The sequence below is a fragment of the Artibeus jamaicensis genome, unplaced genomic scaffold (genome assembly GCF_021234435.1).
Source record: "Artibeus jamaicensis isolate MK-2021 breed Jamaican fruit bat unplaced genomic scaffold, CSHL_Jam_final contig_3152, whole genome shotgun sequence".
Taxonomy (NCBI): Eukaryota; Metazoa; Chordata; class Mammalia; order Chiroptera; family Phyllostomidae; genus Artibeus; species Artibeus jamaicensis.
This window is the reverse complement of record NW_026521729.1, coordinates 5,094,569-5,119,106: the sequence shown is the minus strand read 5'-3', so window position 1 is coordinate 5,119,106 and position 24,538 is coordinate 5,094,569.

Here is a 24,538-nt window from a genome sequence, read left to right as displayed (position 1 = left end):
CACATTGAGACATTAACTGGGAACAACTGGCTTCTTACCACATGGGAGAGCCAACATAAAATATCCAGATCAATGAAGTTATTGGTAAAAATGAAAGATGTGTCTTTTACATTATGGGAGCAGCAAACGGGCTTTTTGGACAGCCCACTAGCTCTGTGGCAAAGGCTTGTCCTTAAGGCGTCTGAAGACTCCGCAGTGCAGACAGGACCGGGAGCGTTCTCCGGCCTTCTCACGTCCAGGCCGCTGGGTTTTGGTCCCCAGCATCCTGACCTTCGCTCACCAGGCAGCAGCCGGTGGGGACGCGCATCCCTTTCTCAGTGTGGCTGTACCCAACAGGCAGTGACCAAGCATCTTTCTGCCCACACAGACCAGCCAGCTTTCCTTCAGAGCCCTCAGCAAAGTGGCGGGGGCCTCTTCTCTAGGGCCGGCCTCGGCTGCTGGCCTCTCTCTGGGCCTCGGAGTCACAGACGTCCCGTTAAATCAGTGAAAAGAAATGTTTCACTTGATTGTTTTTTCATCAGCCAAAGCCCAGGGTTTCTGGACCCTGTCTTTCAGTCCTTTCAAATAAAATTCGAAGCAGAGAGTAATCCCCTCCACATAGCCTATCAGAGTTTCATTTTCTCTCCCTTTGTAAACTGAGTTCTCACTCCGATTCGGGGGCCCCCAGAGCCTATTAAACTCGCTCAATGAGGCGCAGTGCTCACACTTGGTCCCCCAGGTCTCCTGTGGCAACGCCCCGCCCCGTGTTAGCTCCCTGCACCTCTCCCCTCTGTTCTTGTTTTCAGACGCTGCTGAGTGGGGTGGACTTCTTTTTTATTGGATTTATTGGGGTACAGCCTTCTTTTTTATTTGCTTTTATTTATTCAATGGCTTGGAGTGCTTCACATTGCACATTAGGCCGCCTTCCTTGGCTACCTCTGCCGGGTGGACCAGTGAGGCAAGGCTGCGATTCAGCTCCCGCACCCCAACCCTCCGAAAGCAAACACGAGGGGAAGGGGGAGCTCTAACTACAAAAAATTGTGTATTTAGCATTCTTTCGCAGTCACCAATACAGATGATCTATCAATAACAATAATTGAATGTACGGACTTACAAAGTGCAATATTCATTTAGATAACAACCTTCTACATGATATGCATGTGTACATATATACACATACTTGCACATGTATGATATGCAGGGTCCGGCAGAAGTGACACCTGCTTCACTGTGGTTGGTGGGGTAATGATATGGGTGTGGTAACTTCCAGTTTTAATTTGAACATTTCACCTAAGATGCTCTGTGGGGTGCTTGAGTGTGTATTCTTACATTACAGAATTACATGCTTCAGATTTTGTAATAAAAAGGGGCGACATTTGCGTGAGGCCCTGTATATATATTATGTATATATAAACTAAATGATTATATGTTTTGTATATAATCATTTAGAAAATAAGTATATGAATGAAGATATATATATTTCATTTACTCTTTACAACAAGCTTACAAGGTAGCTATTTTAATTCTATAAATATACAGCGAGTGATTTCATATGTGTGTTGTAATATAGACATATGTTATACATAAAGTAACCTTGAAGAGATGTACACTTACATAAGTATATATTGTGCTCTGATCTTTACAGGAACTCCACGGGGTCGCTAGTAGGAGCGGCCCCACGGTTCAGGTGAGAAAACGGAGACCCGGGGGCTCCACAGCTTCCCGAGCGGGGGCTGGGCTGGGCCAGGTGGCTGGGCCCCGGGGGCTGGTAATTGCGGCGAGTGGCACATGCGCATCCGCAGAGACTTGAATCGGTCTCGGCTACACATAATCTCCAGGCAGGACAATGTCATTATACTTTTGTAAATGCCGATCCAGTTGGGCACCCTGTGTCCCACCGCCTGTGCCTGCCTGCCCCTCCCCTTCTGCCCAAGGGTGGCAGCCACTGCTCTGACCTCCGTCACCACAGAGCGGTGTGGCATCACGGCACAGGTACCTCCTCTCTGGCCTATTTCCTGCCACAGTCTATCTGAAGATTCTCCACGGAGCCGCTCAGCATTTGCATTACTGTGCAGAATTCTGTTGTACACACAGACCACATTTCGTTCATCAGCTGTTGGTGGAAGAGACACTGTTTCCAATTCGGGGCCTTTAGGATTCCTGCTGCTCTGAACAGCTTACACTCGTCCGTCCACTGGGGAGCATGCGCACCCCTTTCTGTTGAGAGGAAACCTACAAGTGGAATCGGTGAGTCCCAGGGAAAGCTACATATCGCTACAGTTCTCCAAAGTCCTCGCACACGATTAAGGTCCTGGCTAGCAGTATGCGAGATCCCAGCGTCCTTTCGCATCCTAATTACGGAGGCAGCTCAGAGGGTTTAAACGCTAAGGCCAGCTCGGGTACTGCACAACACGCAGCAACGTCCCAGGCCTTCCAAACCCAGCCCACAGCAGCCCAGGCCCGCAGCCTGGAGCTCAGTGGTGGTTCGCACCGTCTGCCTCCCACCGCCCTGCCTTCAGAGAGCTGGGCGAGCCCAGGAGACGGAAACAATTGCAGGCTTCACTGTGTCACCAGGGTGAAACCCATTATTACGAAAAATGTTAACCTCTCCCCTTCTGGGCAGAAATAGCTCTAGCTGTCAGGGAGTGCCTCGTTCCGAGAAACCTGTGGTGTCAGGAGGGCTTTCGGGGTTCCAAAGGATAAAAAAACAAACCAGATATATTCCTCTGCTCCTTGGAATCATTTTTATGTTCTTTTACTTGCTGGTTTGTCATCTAAATATTCGAGACAGGACTAGGTGCCATGCAAGTAGTGTCCTACATGAAAGACAGGCCATACGCAGCACACGCATCTCTTTCTCTGCTTCCCACGCAACATAATTTAGGGCCAATTGGGAACTCACTGCCTCTCACCTCACGATAATTTACAGTTTGGGACACAATGGGCCTTTCCCCTGCCACTTTCTAAGAAACTCCACTTTCACTCATGGGCAGAAAAGAGGTCAATCAAGTAACTTTCTTGGGGCAGGTGCGGTGCCTGATTTGCAGCGATGTATAATTCAGGCTGGGACCACGCGTTTTGCCTCATCTGGAATCTCGTTCTAGCCAGCAGACTTGAAAGGTCAGCTAGGATGATAACTCCGGATTACCCTCCGTGCTGGTCAGCGGGGCCGTCTGCCAGGTCTGCCCATCCTCCCCTGCCTGGGCGCACGGTTGGATGGCACTTCCCAGCCCCTCACCTTTGGGCAGGGCCGTGAGACTCACTCTGGCCCATGAGTTGTGAGGAGGATGGTGACCTGGGCTGTGTGTGGTCTCACACCCTCCAGAGCTCACTCCCCACCTCGGGTGGCAACGGCAGCTCTGGGGAGGGAGGCCGCTCTGACCACTCGGAACAGAGCCCATGGGTCACTGCCGCTGGGACGTCTGGGCCATCTGTCATGGCAGCGTGAGCTGGTCTGTCCTAGTTGGTACACGCCTTCCTCTCATTCAGCCAACACCCTCCCTGAAGGGGTGTGCTGGTTTGCTTCTTTCAATCCGTAAGGAGCTAGAGACTCTAAAACACAGCTTCTGTTTTTTAAAAAAAGAAGCAGGTCCAATATGGAACAAAAGCGATGTCATTCTGAATGTTGTGCTTAGTTTGCTACCGACTCTTTAACATTTAAACACTAAATAGGACGCATGTGTTAAACAAGCAGCCTGGGAAGGGGGTGATGGGAGGAGAAACCAGGAGAGGACGGGGAGGCGTCATGCGCAGAGGCTCGCGGGGGGGGGGGCTGGCGCGGGGGCTTCCTGGCAGAGCTGGCGAGCAGGAGTGAGGAGCCTTTAGGAAGTACAGGGCCGGTTATGCATCGGCCTGAAAGTGACTTGCTCACACACAGGGGGAGATGGAAGAGAGGAAGAGTATGGGAAGATGGAGTAGCATCCCATGAGGCTTTGTGCATTAGGGAGTCCTGTGCCGCGTGAGCACAGGAGAGGAGAGACACCCTGTGTGATAGGTTGTTTATTTCGAATTCACCTTTGACAGGCAAGCGGGTCAAATCTAAGTGACTCCTGCTGAGGGGAGAAACTGTTTCTCTCTTGCTCGCTGTTATAATGCTCATACTTAATGTAACACCCGGCATGTAGGATGAGCTTGATAAAGCTGTAACACGAACGGATACATTAAGGAAGAAGAAATGAAGGAGGGGGAAAGAAGGCGGACATCGAAATGACCCTCATTTGCAAGTTGAATGTCATGCTTTTTCCTTCTGGTTCTAAAGCTTTGCAGAAAATCCTCTGAAGGCCATTCTCTCTAACAACCGGCTCTGGACAGCACAGCCCTTGTGATCTCCTGAGTCTGTGACGGGCCTACAGGTCTCTGCCGGTGGTCAGATAATGTTGTAATGTCTGTGTGCCAAGTCCGGCAAAGCACACACTCAGCAGGCTGGCGCCGGTGCCCACGGACGGCCGGAAGCCGGCTGCTGCCTTGTCCTTCCCGGGCACCGTCGACACTGGGGGAAGGAGCGCTGGCCCCAGGAGTGAGACTGCCTGGGTTCCAGGCTCAGCTCGGTCCCCCAACCTTTCCTCTCCTGCAGTCTTTGTCTCCTCTTCTGCAAAATTAGGAGGCTCGTTTAGGAAGTGTATATTAGAATCACCGAGAGCTTTTTAAAGATGTAAATTCCCAAATAGCATCCCCAGTGTTTCGGGTCCCCCAGTGCTGGGGTGTGGTCTGGAACCTGTTTTTTTTTTTTTAAAGATTTTTATTTATTTATTTTTAGAGAGAGGAGAAGGGAGGGAGGAAGTGAGGAGAAAAATATCAATGTGTGGGTTGCCTCTCGTGTGCCCCCTACTGGGGACCTGGCCTGCAACCCAGGCATGTGCCCTGACTGGGAATTGAACCGGGGACCCCTTGGTTTACAGGCTGGCACTCAATCCACTGAGCCACACCAGCCAGGGCTGGGGACCTGTGTTTTAACAAACCTCCCAGGTGATCATGCTGTGGCTGACTTTGCAAACCACAGTGGGAAACAAAGAATGTTTCAGTTGCTCAGTCTGACATTGAATGACTCAGTCACAATAACTCTGTAAAGACCGCATTGTCTCCCAGACTGTACTTTGAGGTGATCAGTCACTCAGCCCCTGCCAGCAGGAGACAACTTGGAGCAGCTGACCCCACAACAGACGGAGCGCCCCCACTTCCTCCCAGCAGCGGTGTCCGGAAGCCCTGGCTCAGCACATCTCAGCCAGCCTCTTCAAATACATCATCTCCCTTCCACCCCCCAGTTCCTCTTCACGTGTCCTCGCCACCAACTTAAAAAGGCTGCCCTGGGAATTTCGGTGAGTAAGCCAATTCCTTACCATTGTTTTGAGATGGAGGCCCCATTTCCTTTGCCGTACGCGTGAAACTCAAGGGCGACGTTTGCTGGCTCCTGTCAGCCTGTGCGCTCAAACACGCAGGGGTTTCCCAGCAAGAAAAACCACAGGCACTGCTAAGCGGGCCCTGCCTCGCCCAGAACCACCCCAGGTACACAGCGGATTTGGCATGTGACAGATCCTTACCCAAAGTTAAACAAACCCTGAAGGCCGCCGTGGAGAGAGAGTTTGAATTCAGGACAGGCAGGGGCAGGTTTGTGATAGAAGATGCGATTTTGTTCTCTATCCCTGCTCTGCGTGGGCCTTGGACTGAGAATCCCTCAACCCTTCCCTCCTAAGCACCCCCAAGGTGCCAGCTCCATCCAGGGCTGCCTTTCTTCCCCGGGCAATCGCAAGTCCCTTAGTCATCCTCCTCCAGGTCCCGTTCAGGGACACCCAGGGTTAACCGCGCGCAGGGAGCCTGGATTTCAATCCCAGAATTCCAGTTTCCTCCCTGAGGCCCAGGATGGGAATGCTGGGCATGGTGCCCGCCCCATGGCCCGGAGCAGAAGCGCTGAACGTACAAGATATGCAGTGTGAGGTCGTGCCCCGGTGACATCCGAAACGGACCCTCGTGGAAATTTTCATGAATTTCATGACCAACTGTCATCAGCCACAAAGGGAGCAGGGGCCGCAACCCTAGAGTCGGTGGCCTCCTGCTTTCAGACGCTGTTTTCTCGGTGGCCCGCCGAGACTGTCTTTCCTCCCCTTCTTTGCTGACCCCACTTCGGGTTCCTCGACTCAAATATTGGTATTTGGCAGCTGCTTCTACCGTAACAATGACAATAGTCCAATTACACTCTTGCGGGTGTCAGGTATAGTATGGTTTAATTTAATCTTCATTACACATCGCCATATTGCAATTATACACGCTCTCCGAGTGTTAACACATATTTAAACTTGCTATTCCTTTGTCACTGATTTACAAAGGAGGTACCTGAAAAGAAGCAGATGTCATAATTACACGCTTATTCAGCTCATTTTAAAGTAAGTCGCAGAGTAAATTGCAGATGAGCCCGGCATGTCTTGAAATTAATGTAGCGATAGGACACTAATGCCGCGATTCGTTATACTTTGTCAATGCGCCTACTTCTGGAATGTGCGATAAAATTATATTAATACTCTGCGCTAATGAGATTAATGAATATGAACATGCAGAAGAAGAATGGAGCCCTTTGTTCGACTATTGAAAAAATAACATATAGGTAATTAAAAAGAATTAATCAAATCATGTACAGCCTCATTTATATTAAATTAATTTGTCTGGTTTCATTTCTAATAATTAATCACTTTTTGCAAATTACAAAGCACTTCGGGCGGATGGAAGCCCTGCTGTCGGAGCTGTGATTCAGAATATTTAGCACGACCAAGGTGGTCCCTGTGGGTTCATATTAATTAAGGTTTAACAGTTTGGAAAATTGTAGCAATATTTTATGATTCATGTAATTAAACTCTGTAACAAAATGTCACAACTGCTAGTTACTTCTGCGCCTGTGATTTATATCTTCCTCCGTTCGGAGAGGAAGCCGCCGAAATGAAGTTTTCTGAAGCGTGCGGTCACAGTCAATGACACGTTTGGAGCCGGCGGGGCCAAGGCAAACGGAAGGACTTTGTCTGGGGCACAGCGGCCCCTTCCACGTGCTCGTTCCACCGTGGGGTTATGCAGATCAGGCAAGTCACGTGATCTGACATATGGTAGAAATCTCAGGGGTCTCTTCTGGCATCTTTGCTTAAATAAAAACAAAACGGCAGGCGCTGTAGGCCTCCGTCCCAAACTGAAGGGGGCCCAGACTCTGCTGGGCTTCTAGCACCCAAACTCCCAGAGAGCAAGGCGGCTGTTACCTTGGTCTTAAAACCGTCTGTTTCACACAACCAGGGCTCTTCCTAGCAAACATCTTCCACTGTCCCTGGTGTCCCGGAAGGCATCTCCTGGGGACAGTAGCATTAAAAAGCTGGCTGTGCATTTTCTGGCCATAGGTGGCCCTCTTCAATGGCTGTGTGTGGGGGGGGTGGTGGTAAAGATAGGGCCACTGAGGGTGCCCCATCACGACAGCAGTCTTATTCCTCACTGTGCATGAGAAGCGCCTGTGAATGTGGCGGCTTCCCGCCCGGGTCCCCATGAGCTCCCTCTCTGCCCCTGCCTCCCCGGCCTGTGCCAGGGCTGCTGATGTCTGATGGCTGGGGTGTGTCGGTACCCCAGTTATTTGGCCAGGGCTGCATCTCCCCAGGGGAGGCACCCGCAGGAGACAGACAGGAGGGGAAAGGGGTCAGGGGGCCGCTTCCCCATGTCTCCCCGGCCCCAGACAGGGGTCTCTCCTCCACACAGAGTCCCCCGTAAGTGACCACCTTCACTGTGGGCTCCGGTGACATCGTTCCCCTCCCTCCTTCAGTTCAGCAGTGCCAATGACCACTCGCTGTCTGGTCCCTTAATCCAAATCTTTCCTCTGGAACATAAAAACTTTCTTACAGCTCCTTCATGAAATATCTGATAGTGAATTCATGTCTGGGTCTTGCCTGAGAGACTCCAATTCAGTTGGTTTGAGGTGAGGCCCCAGCATGTTTATTCTTATTTTTATTTTTTAAATCATTCCTGATTTCATTGCATAAGGTGGGGAACCCCTGCCTTAGACAGACTCTGGGATATGTTGGTTTCCCCAAAATCATATTAGCACTGGTCTGGTGTTTATTATGAGCCAGGTTCAAAGACCTGGATGTACATTGATGTGATCCATCCTCAGAAGAACCCTGAGAAGCAGGTGATGTTATTACCCCACCTGAGAGTGCGGAGAAGTTACCGAGGGCGTCAGGTAGCCAATCACGGGGCCCGAATCGGAATCTGTTCTCTCCATCACCACTCCACGCTCCAATAGTGAGTTCCGTCTGGAAATGCTAAGGAGGGTTTCCACAGGAGACAACTTGCTTGCTTATTCACAGGTAAGCATTCACTGATATATTCATGCGTTCCTTCCGAAACATTTTCATGAGCAATATTTTTGTTTTGGGGATCAAGGAAGCTATACACCACCTCTTAAGGCTGGAGGGGAAACACAGATTGATACACAGATAAATAATGAAGATGTAAATAGATAAAAAACTGAACCACCACACGATGAGCTGGCCATACCGAGGGAACACCGGAGAGTGGAGGGCGTGTTTCAACCAGGAATATGGAGTCTTAGAAGCAATAGGGACATTTGAGATGGACCCAGAAGGGGGTCATCATTGAACAGCGTGACACGGGACAAGATCTACACATTGTTTCTGTCCCTTAGAACCAAGCAGAGACTGGGCCTGGGGTGCCCTGCCGGCATCAAGGGACATTCATCCCGATCGTTTGGATTCTAGATTTTGTCATTTAAGCACAGAAGCGCCACGGCAGGTGTTAAGTGAGGGAAACGCCCTGGTCACATTGGAGCTCAGGGAGATCACGTCCCCAATGCGGTAGAAAATAAATCGGAATAAGCCACCTCTAGACTCATGGACACTCTTCTGAAGATGGGTGACCCTAAGGTGAGAGACAATCAGCTTGGAGCGCAAGCTTCCCCGTGCGGAGAAGAGGGTGGCTGTTCCGGGGAGATGGTCACGCACCGATTTCCCCGCCCGGGCCCAGGGCAGAGTCTGGCTGTGAGACAGAACCTGTGTGGTCAGGTCGCGGTGCCGAGCTGCCCGGCTCAGCCAGGCCCTTTGGGAAGCTCTGGTGCCTCCCCACGCACACGCAAATTAAATTGACCTGGAAATGAGGAGGACCACGCTTTCTCTAATGCTCCTGAGCGGGTGCGAGGCATTTTGGGGTTCCACCCCCGGTCGACGCGGCCATGGTGTCGCATGTCTGCAATCAGCACTAACTGGGAACACTTTGTTTGGCTCAGTTTCCTTTTCGGAGGTCGCAACCCCGTCGTTCCTCGCGAGTATGAAGTCCACCCAGGACCCCTGCGCAGGTAACAGCTTTGCTCTGACAAGGCCCCGGCAGAGGTAACACTAATGGGATGGGGAGTGCAGCCTGCCCGCAGACAAATGATGATGAAGTGAAATCTTTAAGACATCATCACAAAAATGAGGCAAGGCCGTGCGAGTTGTCTCTCCAAAGTGACGAGACTAAAGAAGCGGCGGAGCCACCGGCCCGAGCCACCAGCCGGGGGCCCGGAGCACATTTATGATGTAATTCCCGTTTTGACATCAATCAGCACACATTAATAACCTCAGCCAGAGAAAGGAACGTCCTGGGGGTGCTTTTACCGTGAGACGCCCGCATCCAGGAAGCAGGTTCCTGATTGCCAATTAAACCCCAGACAAGCGTCGTCTTGCAAACAGCACGCCAGGACCTACGGAACCTTCCTTTGGTGTGTTTTCCCAGAAACTGGCGCCAACTTGAACTCAACCCTGGTCTGAAGGAGTGGCCAAATCTGTTACTTGGAAGGGGACAGACCTACAGACAGCAGAACCTCACCCCCGACCTGAAGCGATATTCTTCTCCACCTGACGCGTGAGTCTCCACTTCGGTGACTCCGGTTTGGGGAGACCCTACGTTCCATGGAAGCCTTGGGGTCTGCCAGGGAATCTGGTTTTGCAGTTGGAGTCCTTGCTGCCTCCCAGATAAATCGATCAATCTACCCATTCATCCACCCACCCGCCCACTCACCGACACAATGCATAGTGTCCCCCACTCTGTGAGAGCTGAGCGCTCCTAGGAAACTGTCAGGAGTGGGAATGGCACAAAGGAAGGCAGCAATCACCATCAATTCATAGGAAGAACATTTTTCAGCCTTCGCAGACACCAGAAATAACCGACCAAATCATGCTAAATGACACATAAAACCTAAACAAACACCGACTGAGTAAAAGCAGTAATGCTCAGATAAACCTGAGTCTGGTACAAAGCGGCCGACCTGGGCGGGGCCGCCCTCGCTGCGCAGATGCCACCGCCGCCGCCTCTGCACCGGCTGCTGCATACGCAGGACACAGTTTTCACCCAGCACCATTGTTCACACAGTCTCTCCTCACCTACCTTGTTGATGGGTTCTTGGAAACTGCGACTTTAGGCAAAACGACGTAGAACAAAACCAACTTTACCACAGGCTGATTGATATAAACACGAGTTAAGTTCCTATAGACCAGTTCACAAAATACCACCAAATTTCCAAATAAAGACCCAAAATGCTTCGGATAAAGATCGAAATGAATGCAAGCCATACATACATTTAAGAGAGATCAAGAAAAGCAAGTGAGATCACTCTCTTCTTACCTGCTTGTTCCAGGTCAGGGTGGCAGGTGGCCGGAGCCTTCCTTCAGGTGACGCAGGGTGCAGGGCGGAACCCACGCTGGACAGGGCGCCCCTCCATCACAGGGCCACCCACACCCACAGGCCCCCATATGGGGACAATGCAGACATGGCCACTCACCTCATCTGCACACCTTCGGGGTAGGGGGCGGAGATCAGAGGCCCCGGAGAAAACCCACGCAGATGTGGGGAGAACCTGCCGATGCCACGCAGACGGGGGCCCCGCCTGGGAATCCAACATTCTTTCTCATCAACATTATAACAAAATTATGTCATTCGAGGAGATGATGTAACAATGGCAGTACCCTGTATTGCCAACTCTGCATCTTGCTTTCAGTTTCCAAAAACAGGTACTAATGCAAATCTTTCATAAAGGCAAAGCAATGCAACACAAACATTCGAAAAGCAGTGGAAACTCGTATACAGAGACAGAGAGAGACAGAGAGAGAGAGAGGTACAGATATATTTTTTCTCAGCCATGGGCAATTCTGCCCCTCACTCAGGGGACATTTGGTAACAACTGGAGATATTTTGGGGCATCCCACTGGCAGTCAGAGATGCTACTAACCACCCTACCACCCTGCGCAGTCCCCATTATCTAACCCCAAACGTGCCTGGTGCTGAGTGGGAGACACCACAACCCATGTGGACGTGCAGTGAATGGTCAATACACACAAACGCATGCGCAAAGCACAGTGTCGGGTGCGGTTCCCTTTCCCGGAGTCCTTAGAGAAAGTGTGGCTGCCCTGAGCCCAAGTCTGTCTGCCGTGTGGTCACAGACCCGCCCCTTTGAAAGATACAGCTCCAGCTGGGTACCTCCTCTTGTGACGCCCTTCAAACATATGACTTTATCTTCCAAGGTCACAATCTCCCCAAGCCAAGCAACCCCCCATTTCTGTCCATGCTCCCCCACACGTCAAAGTTTCCAATACCCGCGTGATGGTTTTGGTAGGCAAATAACAGAAGCCACTTAAGAAGGTTAAGGAAAAAGTCAGGAGCAGGGGCAGTGGGACGACAGGGAGTTTGTTGGAGGGACGATCGTGTATCTCAGAGTCCGAGGGATGCCCCACTGCCCGGCCTTCGGAGGGAGGACAGGGTCAGGCCGTGGTCTCGAAGACAGGCCAGGTTTGCCTTCCTGATCATCGAATCCTCAAGGTCCAACACAGTGACTGGAACAGTATAGGCACTCCATAGTCACGTGTTGGAGGAAAAGAAGGAAGGAAAGAAAGAAGGGAGGAAGGAAGAGGAAAATAACATAAGAAGAGAATTTCCATAAAAAGGGAGTGAGGAGCAACAGCCAACTTCCAGGGACATCCTTTGTCCCTCTTCCGAGCCACTACTCCATGAAAAACAAGGACACGGTCAGCAAAATGAGCCCCCGGCACATGTGAGCAGCGCCAACTCCTACCCTTTAAAGGGCTCTGAGCTCGGAGTCTCTGACTTCTGCTTGCGGTGCTCAATTTCCTGCTGCCTCTTTAAGCTTACAGCATGTTTTGGGGTTTTGCAACATGCAAGTCTGTTATTAGAGATTCTGTTGAATTATTCAGGGCTAAATCAAGACGCGAAGACACCTTTTCTGAGACAGAAAATTGGCAAACACTCTCTAAGATGCCTTACAGCTAAAAAAAAAAAAAAAGAAACATCCCACAAATTCTTCTGCAGCTGTTGTGTTTACCATAAAATTGATCATGATAAAAAAAATGTTACCTGCGTGACAATGACACGTGCTCCTCGGGTCTTTTGTCTCCAGCGCCAGTATCGGCTTTCGACAGCCAAGTCCCACGGGAGACGTGCGTGATGTGCGACCCAGGCGGGGGCAGGGGCGCCGGGGGGAGGCGGTAATTCCATCCCCAGAGAGTCCTGACAATAAATGGAATAATGCACCATCAGCATTAAAAAGCAACATTTCAGGAAAGATTCCCTCCTCTCTGACTGGCATTATGGGTCCGGGGATATTGAAAACCATGGTGACTCGGGGGATGGTGTCAAAACACACTTGATACACCTCAGAAAGAGTCACGTCAGCGAGGCAGAAACAATCAATGATCGTCCTTTCCAAAAGGCTGACCCAGAAGCTGCAGGCTTCTGCAGGGTGCAGGGGAGAGTCCTGGAAAGCTCCGAATGCAGCCCTTGGTGGAAACCATGTGGCAATGTAAATGGTCCTAAAAGGGAAGGAAGGGAGGGAGGGAGGGAGAGTGGGGGGTGGGAAGGAAGGAGAAAAAACCTTTCTGGCAATGCTCAGTAGCCAAGGTTGTTCCAGACACCCACCCACTAAGTCAGAAGGTAGGAGAAGGAGACCAAGCAGAGAGCAGAGAGCCAGCAACACCCAAGGGCTACTGCCCCCCAGCACCGCCCTTGGCTGGTGAGTGTGTAGGTGTCGGGCGCTGAAGCCAACACTCCGATTGCTAATTGCTGGTGTAACTTAGTGTCAACGAGGAACCCACGTGTGCCTCCAGAACGGCATCCGCACGTCAGTCAAAGGGGTTGGTCCCCTTTCCATCACCGATCCCAAGTTTCTTACTATTTTTTCCGCAACGATGGGGTCCGAAATAGGAAATACCTGCCCTCCCCAGGTGGAAGTAGAAGTCGGATAGAAAGAATATTCCTGCCCATTAACTAACAAGGCTGTGATACAGACCAACCATTGAGGGGGAAAAGAGAGGTTTTCAGTCTATATCAGCAGAAGGTAAAGCATTTATTGGGTTTCCCCAGAATGAACACTTATTTTTTCCTATGTACTTACTAAGAAGTGAAACAGAGTCCGAAATAAAGTGCCAAGTTCAATCCTAAAAACCTAACGTGTCAGAGGGACGCTCTCCTTTCCTAAGCATCCCCCTTTGGATGAATGTCCTTCCAGGAGCCTTCAACCTCATTTCACATTTCACCTGTGTCGAGCAGCCTCCCCTCCCCCACCGTACAGGGCTGTGAGCCGTGTGTTTGAGTCCTGGGAACTGAGAACCCTGCCCACAGCCCATTCGCCAGCAGGTGCCCGCAGCCGTCAGGAGACCGGTGGGCTTCCCCGGCAGCTGAGCCAGAAGGCAAGGCTCTAAGACATGGCTGAGGTCTTCGTGGAGAAGAGTGAGATGCTATTTCTGAAATGGGTAGGATAACTTGCTGCTGTGGTCACGGCTCCTTTATCACCCCACCCCCAACACGCACATGCACACGCACATGCACCACGTTCAAGTTACTGGTGCCCCCGGATGGGCAGCACGGTGATGGTCAGAAACGCCGGTCAGCACGGGGGCGCTTCAGTAACTCAGACTGAGTCCGGGACTGTGCCCTCATCTGCCCTGGAAAACAGGGCTTCGTGCAGGAAGTCTCCAGGACTGAGGAGACACCTGCCCCGCGGCCGCCCATCTGGATTGGCTGCACCGGACCCCCAGAGTCGGTAAGCGACTCGGTGGTCACAACGCATCTCTAACATAAGGCTGGGGCTGGGCGGCCGGCCGGGCGCCAAGCTTTCCCCCCTCGGCGGTGGGGGCATCACGGAGGGCAGAGCTACACAGAGCGGGTGACACGGTGATCGTTTGAGAGTGGCTGTGTCTACTTTCCCTTTGAAGACTTTGCAAATAAGTATTGAGCTCTAAATTTTCACCCGTGGCTCTGTGGTCATGATACTATTTACGTTTAGTCCATCACTATTTCCTTGGGTTGCATGGCACAGAAAGTCTATTGTTATCAGCATAAATGGTATGACGTTTAGTTGTTGACGTGACAAGAATTTCAGAGGTAGGCGGGGGCCAGGGCCGGGACCCGGACGGACAGTGTCATCAGGGGTGGCCAGGCGCCTTGGCTCCTTGTTCCCATTCAGAGCCCGGCTTCTACCCTCGTGCTCACAGCAGCTCCAGGAGCTGCAGCGGCGCTTCAGGTGGGAAGGAAATGAAGGGGCCAGGGGTTCCAGAGGCAAAGGGGCTGCCTGTTCTTTTGAGAAAGGGCGCTGTCTCCAACGACTTCCACCCATGTCTGATTGGCCAGGGTTTTGTCACATGGCCACCTCCAGCGACAAGGGAAGCAGGAGAAGTGAGATTTCCTTTCTCTTTCTTTCTCTTTCTTTTTTTTTCTTTCTTTCTTTCTTTCTTTCTTTCTTTCTTTCTTTCTTTCTTTCTTTCTTTCTTTCTTTCTCTTTCTTTCTTTCTTTCTTTCTTTCTTTCTTTCTTTCCCTTCCTTCCTTCCTTCCTTCCTTCCTTCCTTCCTTCCTTCCTTCCTTCCTCTCTCTTTCTCTCTCTCTCTCTTTCTGGGACATGGCCACTCTGAACAGAAAAGGGGACTCTAACAGTGAAAAGGAAATGGGGGTGGCTATGAAGGAACTAGCATCGGCGACAATATTTTATTTTGATGATCTGCTTAGTCACTAATAGTCCCTATGGAAAGCTCTGTGAGTAACAGGACCACGCCTGTCTTACTCATCACTGCGTTCCTCGTGCCCTTCACAGGGTGTGGCAGGATGCACGCTGAAAGAGAGGAAGGACAGAAGGACAAAGGAAGGGAGGGAGAAAGACAGAGAGGGAAGAGGTGGGGGGGACAGGAGGGAGAAAAGGAAGGAAGGAAGTTAGGGGAGGAAGAGTAAGGAAAGAATAAAAGGTGACCACAAGAGGGAAAATGAACGACTCAGGTGAGTGAGCAAACCGCAGCTGTCCGGGACGTCCTGGGGGCACCGGCTCCGGGACCCCCGCTGACATTAATAATCGGACAGACGCTCAAGTCCCCTCTGTAAAACGGCACAGCGTTTGCAGGGGACTGTGCGCACCCTCCTATATACTTCAAATCATCTCCAGGCAACACACTATCTAATAAAATGTAAATGCTACGTGAACAGCAAGGTCCCGCGGCTGCGTGCGTCCTGGCCACTTTTCTGGGAAGACTGGAGGTCTCCCAGCTTACGGGGCCCCAGAGAGCTCCTGGGTCGGGGGGCTGTTGCCACGGCCCAGGCTCCCTTCTTCCCGCCGAGCTGGAGAGTGGGGGAGACTGGGCAGGCTCCAGGCCCCGCCCCAGGCACCCGAAGCTTAAACGACCTTTCCCCTCCCTCCAGGGTTTACAGGACGGTCGCCCTGCCCCAGTGGAGACATTCCCACAGACTGGGCCCCAGACTCGGCCCCTTCCCCTCCTTGGCATGTCCACAAAACCAAGGCCGGAACCTTACTTCCCTTCCCAGTTTCTGTAAATGTGGGCGACTTCTCCTTCGGGAACAGATGGTGAGAAGAAACGTGGGCGTCGCCGCCTATGGAACCTGAAAGTCTGCCTTCCCTGTGCCCCATGTCACCGACCCCCCACCCCTCCCCAAAGGGCAAAGGCCACTCCGAGCCAAATGCCAAACCGGCTTTTCATAAATAAACCCGTGGCCAAACTGCGGCTGTAAAACTTTGAAGACCACTCTGATTGAGACGTTTGGACTAATTACCAGGGGGCGGTGACGGCGGGGCCCTCCCCTAATGCTGTTTATTACATTCCCCCGTTCTCCGGGCTCCCTGGGGTTGGTTTCTGAAATAAAGATTTAATTTGAGGGTAAATCAGAACAACAAAAAATGTAGCTCATTGTAAACAATGGTGTCCCCGGCCCAGCTGAGCCCATCGGAATAAAAACAGAAGTCCTCTTTGCCCCTCCCCGTACTGTAAACACGTGAGAGGCTATTTATTGTGACTACATGTGTGTGGCCCGGCCTGAGTGCAACGGGGCGCATTTGCGTGACTGAGAGACATAAACAGCCAGCGCGGCTTCCATCATCCTCCCAGTTTTAAAGTTATAAAATCTAAATATTAATTTTAATAGAAAGGTTAGGAAACCAGACACGGCAACACCCAGCAGAGTCGTCAGGGGAACACACAGCTCACGCGGGGCGCCCGGCGCTCCGAGGGGACGCGGGAGGCAGGTGGGCTCCAGACGTGTTCCATGAAATATGACGTGTCATAAACAGAGGCTTAGGTCCCGTGGCTCCGCTCCGACCCCGAGTCCTGCCCGGCGTGCTGCTTTTTTTTTTTTTTGACTCAAGGCAGGACGTACACAGACAGGAAGAGCGAGAAGGGGGCAGCAGTGAATACTTGCTGCCTGTCAGAGAGTCCGTTTGGCCATCTTTGATGTGAGGTCTGGAAAAGGGACGGTGTGACTGTCATTGGCCCCGCACCCATGACCGCTGATCCCCACAGCAGGCTAAGAGGCTAAGACAGGCCCACTGCAGGGATGCAATGACTCTGGCTGCTGGAGGTCACTCAGCCCGGATTTGAGATAGAACCAGAAAGCACTCGTCCCCGGCTCCCCACCTGCAGGCTCCGATTCATGCGGTCCTCCCGCTTAGGACTAAGGACTAGCTCCTCCTCCTGTCCTCTCACCTCCGGCTGCAAAGGACACCAGCGGTGGCAGAAACCACCTATCTGAGGGTCACTGCCACGGTGGAGGAAATAGCCTGGCCCCAGGCCAGCGTCAGAAATCCTAGGTTCTGGCCTGCATGGTGCAGCTAAGTCTAAGCGGGCCCTTCCGCAAGGTGCCTTGCAATGTGTCCCACTGGGCTCACCCGCCTCACGGATTTGCCTGGCGGGCTGGCCCTCGAGGTACAGACTGCATGGTGTGCTGAGGACGAATTAGGACCATGGTCCTCGCCTGCAGGTGATTTTGCTCCCACGCCACCAAGCAGAGTGAGGGGGAACAGTATAAAACCTTTTCAGACTTAAAGTTTGCACAAAACCACCCCCGCCCTGTAAGTCAATCCGGTTAGAATTCCAAACATCTGTTTTCTGGGCTGTGTAGGGCTTCAAAGTCCCTTCGAAGAAAAAGCAGGGACCCGGGGCCTGCCCAGAGCAGGGACTTGGCCTGTCCTGGTTGGTGGAGCCTCACTGCCATGGTAGGGCCAGGCCCCGGGCCCGCTATGAGCGGAGCGGCCACCCTCTGTGCAGAGCCCGGCAGGTGCACGCAGAACGCACAGGCGTGGGACCCGGCCCAGGGCTGACCCTTGATAAATGTTTCCTGGCTGTAGAATGGGTGTGTCCAAATTCATCTGGAGACTGAATATTCTGTTTACCTAGAGAACATTATGTTTCGGAAAGTAGCTTGGAAAACCCTGGGCGATGTTATTTCCATCTTGGCAAGTGGCTGCTTTACCCGGCTTTCAAAGGACGGGCCCCGAAGAAGACCCAGAGGCGGGGCGTTGATCAGAAGGTTCTCGGTCACGGGTCCAACTCCCCCCACCCTTCCCTGGCATTATCAGGAACGGCGAGGCTAAGTTTTTACAGAGGCATCTGAGCTGGTAAGGAAATACCCACTCAAAGCCGTTGACCATATTTTTAACTTTGGAGCTAAAACAAAATGCATCCTTTTAAAATGCAGATTACTAAATAAATAAAAAATACAAGGACCGACCCACATGTTTGGAGAAGGGGTCCCCTATGTGCAGTTTGCTTTTAATCCAGGTTCTTTGGACTGATGTGTCAGTTTATGGACATTCCGTTTTCAAGTTCGGCTCCTCCTGGGGGTCTACTGCAGGTGAATGCAGGGGGACACCGTGTACTGACCACGTCGCATACCTGAGCCGTGGCCACCCTGAGGGACGTGCAAGTTATATGCGTGACCAGCTGCCCGCTAACTCCATCCATGACAGCACTCGCCTAAGCGCACCGCTTCAGAAGGACGCAGTCACTCGGAGCGGGTGAGGGCCAGCTAGAACTGGGAACAGCAGAAGAGGCTTCCAGAAGGAAGCGGAAACTCAGGTGACCTTGACCACTGCAGAGAAGCAGGGAAGATCTGGGATCATTGTCACAAATAGAAAAAGGGGGAGACAAAGCAAGGGTAGGGTAGGATCCCTGATTTTGGACAGACCAACTGTATTCCCCCGCTCCAGGCGAGGGGCAGGACTCTGAACCCCTCATGGGTCCCTCACCGGGTGCGGGCTGCTCCTTGAAGGGAGGGGCTCACTTCACAAACAAGGCAGCTCTGCAGCCGAGGACAGGTGTGCTGGCCAGGTAAAGGGGGTCTGGGGGGGTGGGAGGGGGTGGGTACCACTAGCATCTGTTACAAACAGCAAAGACAAAAATGTGTAAGGGAATATAAGATTTTCATGGAACGGAAAGAAGGCAGTCTGAGTATAGGAAAAGACCTGCAACATAGTATCGAGTCGGGCCCGTGTACAGGCTGAAAGGAAGGGTACGTGGACATTTCGGAAGCCTTTTGTTGGAGTCAAACATTCGCCCCAAGGTAGGGCCCTCGCCCCCACCGGGATCCTGATACAATATATTTTGAATGTGACCTATTCGGTGATTTGATTGCCTTTTCCCCTACATCTGATTTTATTGCTGCCATCCATCTACACTAACAGAACCTTTTTAGGGAGCTGAGGCTTCAAATAAAAAGCTACATGTGCAATTTGCTTTTCCCTCTCTGGCATCTGGCTGGCCTTGGGGTATGGTTTTGCCTCTGGAGCTCTTCTTGTGGATGAACGAAATGACAGCCCCCGGGGACACAGAGATGACGACCAATATGGGATATGATGAGGTCCGATATTTGCAGGCCTCGAGAGGAAATGAGTCATTTGAATAATATAAGCAATAACTCAGCCGAATATGACTAGAAAGTTAAAAATAAGGTATGTTTACAAGTGAATAAACTTCCTGGTCACGCTGCTTCTCTCCAGAGAGATGGGAAGGGAACACACGAAGGGCCTTGGCAGCCCCCACATTTTGGTCCGTTTTCCAATACCCCATGAGGGGTGTTGGTCCTGGCGGCCCCTCATGGCCTGCAGGCGTGAACCTGCGAGTTCTGTGTGTATTACACGACTGCCTCATCTTTGGGGTCCTTTGCTATTGCTTTCCTGCAGGTCCCGAAAGTAAAGCATAGGATTCACTCTTTCTTGAGAAAAAAGGCTTCATTTATATTCATTATCATTTAATTCTCCTCTCCCAGCCCTTCCCCTGGCTTCCTATTTCCTTCCAGCAATACCTTACTCAGCAGGCCCTGATAATTGATGAACACACATTGGTAGAAGTATTTTGAACTTGGGCGTTAATGTCTTATAATGGCTAAACATCTCTTCTACCCAGAAGATGCTGGTAAGTTATCAAGGGCCCTTTGGTCCTGAACCTCACCGCTGTGGACTTTATGGGAGACGATATTGGAGAAAACACTTGCGACACTGGAACTGTACCCTCACAGACACCCAGCTCCTGTGAGCAGATAAAACACATACATATTCTAATGCGAAAATCTCTGGAAAAGACCAGGGCCAAATCTCACCCTGGCAGCACTTTAAAATTTCTCAATACCAAGAACAGTACTGCACAAGTTCAAGCAGAAAACTCATGATTTCTTTGGAGGAACACAATCAGGCTTCTGCTGAACTCCTTGGAAACTTTGAAAGTTTGAAGACAACATTACAAATTCTGCAGATGCTGGGGAAGGAAAGGGAACAATATCCTAATATTTCTCTACCCACCGAAGATTTTCCGCTTCATGGAAAACAGCAGGAGGACACTCTTAGGTCCAGGAGAGTTCAGAAAACAAGCCACCGCCGTGCTTTTCTCAAGAACACTCTTTGGGGGTGTACTGAAGGCAGCCATGGAACACGTCAAAATAAAGACGGACCAGATATCAGGAGACAGTTCACGGCAGAAAGGGGCCGGCAGACCTCTCTGTGCGGCAGCGTCGGGCATAACACACAAACATCTGGATTTCTCTGGCGAGTGCCACCTCCCACACCACTCTCGTCTGAACTTAACACGCTCATGGACTTCCAAGAACCCGGTGGTCTTGGTGCCTCCTCTCATAATGTCACAAGGCTAAAACCTAAAATAAAATCAATCCTTCTTTACAGAGCTTTCTGGAGATATAATCCACTTGCCATACAAGTCACCCTTTAAAGTGTGCGACTTAGTGAGTGGCTGGTAGTGTATTCACAGGTCTGTGCAACCGTCACCGCGGTCAAGTTCAGAATACTTCCACCTCCCCCAAAGCAGCCCTGCACCCTTTACTTCCCAACCCCAGAGTCCCTCCCTCCACCCCCCATCCTCAGCAACTGCTAGTCTGCTTTCTATGTGTTTAAATCCCTCTATTCTGGACTTTTCATAGGAATGCAATCACAGAATATGCAGCTTTTGATGCTTGGCTTCTTCCACTTAGCATAATGTTTTCAAGGTTTACCCGTATTTTAACACGAATCCACACTTCATTCCTTTTTTGTGGCTGAATAATATTCCATTGTGTGGATATGCCATTTTGTTTATCCATCAGCTGGCGACCGTTTGGGTTGTTTCTACCTAAAATGATACTAAATCTTGAAGAATTAGTGCCAGTTATCATGGAAACTGCTATACTTGAAGGCAATAGGTCCCTTTGGCAAACGCTTTTAGGCAAAATTAATTACATATACATAAAAATTTTTTAAATCTTTTATTTATTTTTAGAGAGAGGGGAAAGGAAGGAGAAAGAGTGGGAGAGAAACATCAGTGTGTGGTTGCCTCTCATGTGTCCCCTACTGGGGACCTGGCCTGCAACCCAGGCATGTGCCCTGACTAGGAATCGAACCTGCGACCCTTTGCTTCACAGGCCTGTGCTCAATCCACAGAGCTACACCAGCCAGGGCCATACAATTCTTAAAAATATAAAAAGATGCAAAAGATCACTGTGGTGGTCTTGGGATTCAAGGTATCACCTATTTTCTGTTTTTATGTATCTTCAACACACATAAAAAGGAGGTACACTATGTTAAAGTTTACGAGTGAAAACTTCTCATATATACAGACAGTCCTGCTATAGCCTATTTTTCAAAAACAGAAGAGTTTCTCCCAGTGTAATTGATCTGTTAGGGAACAATTTGACCATCATCTGAATGATGCTCATGTATCTCTTTTTCAAGAAACACCAGTGAACACAGAAACCTGCCCCCTGCTGGGAGCCCCGTGGAAATGCACCAAACACACGCATGCAGACAGCTCAGATGCCCGCCAGCTACGGGTCCACCTTGTGTCGTGAGGGCCACCCACATGGCGTGTGGACTGTCCGTCAGGTTTCATGTGACCCTCCGTCCACGGAGCCATAGAAACCCATGAGCTACAGTCCTTCCCGCACCAGGTCTATGAGCAGCTCCAGGCCTTCTGGGAGGTCCAGGCCACCCTCACTGCCGTGTTCATGAATTTCTTCACCACTTAAGACGTGTGCCACCGTGCCACCGTGGTTACTAGCTTCTCATGGTGGTTAATTTCTTTAGAACACGTTACGGATGTTCCTGAGTGTTGTGTCCCTACCCCGACTGCCCCACCAGGCCTGTGGCAAGAGCTCACCTGCTGGATCAGAGCAGGTCTGACGGTTTCTTCACGGCCTCAGGGAGACGCCCGGAAGTCAGCAATGGGTGGGGGGGTGGGGGGGGGGCGACTCACTTTCCACCGTATTGTCTTATGTAATGTGTTTTCAAAAAAGAAAAATATTCGAGAAATAAAGTAACGTGAAGCCAATGCTATAACAAAAGAACCCAGATCTGAAACTTCTGATTTGCGTGGAAATCGAGCTCTGAGGAGCCTTTGCAGCACAACGGGACAGGGGAGCAGAAGGGGTCCACCGTGCACACTGCAAACTAGCATTCACAAGGTTCTCGGTCAAGGGCCCTTCCTGTGAGATAAGACGGTGCAAAGGGCTTCGTAGGGCACTTGGCACCTAGACAATGCTCAACAGAAGCTAAACGCAGGCGTGAGAATGGAATAGGTGAGCAGATGCATGGGTGCGCATGATATTTAGGGCAAAGGCTCCTTACAAAGACCCCCCCCTCGGTGGTCTCGATGCAGACCTTAGGTGAACGCCAGCACTTCAGCCCCAACAAGCAAAGGCAGAGCTGAGAGCTGACCGGGAGGGCCCGGGAAGACCTCAGGCCCTCTCTCCCGTGGGGGCACCCGGGCCTGCTCATCACCGCGGCCGTCTCCCGGGCTGAGAAACAGTTTCTCGGTTGCGCCATTTTGCAGCACTTTGTCTAAAGCTCTTCACTGTCATAAACGCGTCCAACTGCCTGCCGGTGCGGAATAATAAACAATTATTATGTGAGTGACTGATTTGCTTTGAAAAAACACGAAAGGCCTTCGCACCCGGAGTGTCCTGCCCCACATGATGCGCAGGGAAGAAATGAGCATCAGTAATCATTGTCAACGGGCTCTTGTAACGAAGAATTGAATCATTTATCTGGGCAGCACGTGCAAATTATCATCATCCTCGACGCCACGGGAAGGCCTAACGGCAATTTATGTTATAAAAATAATAAGATAGGAGGGTTTAATAGAAATCACTTCTTGTTGTTCTACTTCGTGAACACCAGGCTCAGGCACCAGCCGGAACCGCCGGCCCCACAGATTCGTACTGTGCAGCTGCTTCCAGTGGACTTCCTTATTGCTGTCCTTACTCTTACCTCCTCTCACCAGATCAGGGGCCGAGAGCTTGCTTGTTGTATCGACGGGATGGCCTCTCCTTATCCGCTTCAAGGAGACTCACCTTTACGACTGACGAAGATAATGCCAGGGGGCAAGGGAGTCCTCCGCTCGGAGTGGTTATAAATGTGCTGCCTCCTTTGAAAATATTATCAGGCTGAGAGTTGCTACTTATCCATCATGTCTTCTCTGCACGAGTTTTTGCTTGTCATAATTTTGGGTTTTGTTTTTTTTTTTTTTTTTTTTTGCTAACCTAGGCTGATTTTAACTTTGAAGGTTCAACAGTCCTTGGAGTGTGCCAGTTCTTTGATTCGCCTTGACCTTGAGGATGGGTAGGCTCCCATGGATACGTGGGTAGGTTTGAGGGTGCTTCCGTGTGCGGAGCGAGTTCCCTGTGTCCTTTGTGGTGTGCCTTCCAGGCCTCAAACCCTGGAGGCAGCGTCCATTCTGTGCAGAGGACAAAATGTGGTCGTGTTCACTGCTTAGTGAGAGTGATCTCAGAATGACTGTGCCAGGGCAGTTCCCAGAATAGGCTCAGTCCTATCAGACTCCAAGTACACGTGCATGGACTAACAGGGTCATAGAGTGGGGTAAACTGCATTGACTGAACTTGGAGGCTGGAGTCCGCCCTGCGACCCTGTGAGGGACACCAGCTGGTAATGACCAGCACCTCCCCGTCTTGACGGCCATCGCATCGCAGTGCATCTTAAAATCAGACCCCGTGAGCCCTCCAAATCTGACTCTTCTAGTTCCTTTATTTTTGCTTGTCAGTTTTGGAATCAGCGCATATACGTCTATGCAGACGCTTGCTGGGATGTTGAGTGGGATTGGGTGAGGTCTGTCAGTCAATTTGGGGAGCGATGGTGCGTTATCAACATTTGCCTCTGCTGCCCCTGCGGACAGAGCGCCTCTGTTTCTTTGGCTCTTCTTTGATATCACTCGTCAGCATTATGCACTTCTGCTATTTGAGCCCATACATATTTTGTTGGATTTACATCTCTGACTTCAGTTTTGAGAGTTGTCGTAAATGGCGCTGTCTTCGAATGTTTTATTTACGGTTGTTTGTTCATTGCTGGCGTAGAGAGGTACGACTGATGTCCATATAATGGTCTTTTATTCTGCTGCTTTGCTATAAACTCATGTTCCAGAAAAGGGGCTTTTTTCTGTGTATTCCCTATAGTTTTTTTAATGTAGAAAATCATATTTTCTGTGAATAGGGAAAGCTCTATTTTCCTTTCCAGTGGGAGTGTCTTTTATTTCCTTTTCTAGATTTACTGAATTTGCTAGGACTTCTAGTACGATGTGGAATAGGAGAGAACAGGAGTAGACATCCCCGATGGGTCCCTGATCCCTCACGGGGAAAACATCCAATGTGACGTTGGCTGTAGCTGGTCTTTATCAAGTTCCCTTCTTCCAGTTTTCTGAAAACACCGATCATGAGTGGTGTCTAGACACCACTGTCTGAATATAGACTGTGTGAATAAAGTCGAGGCAATATGGACTT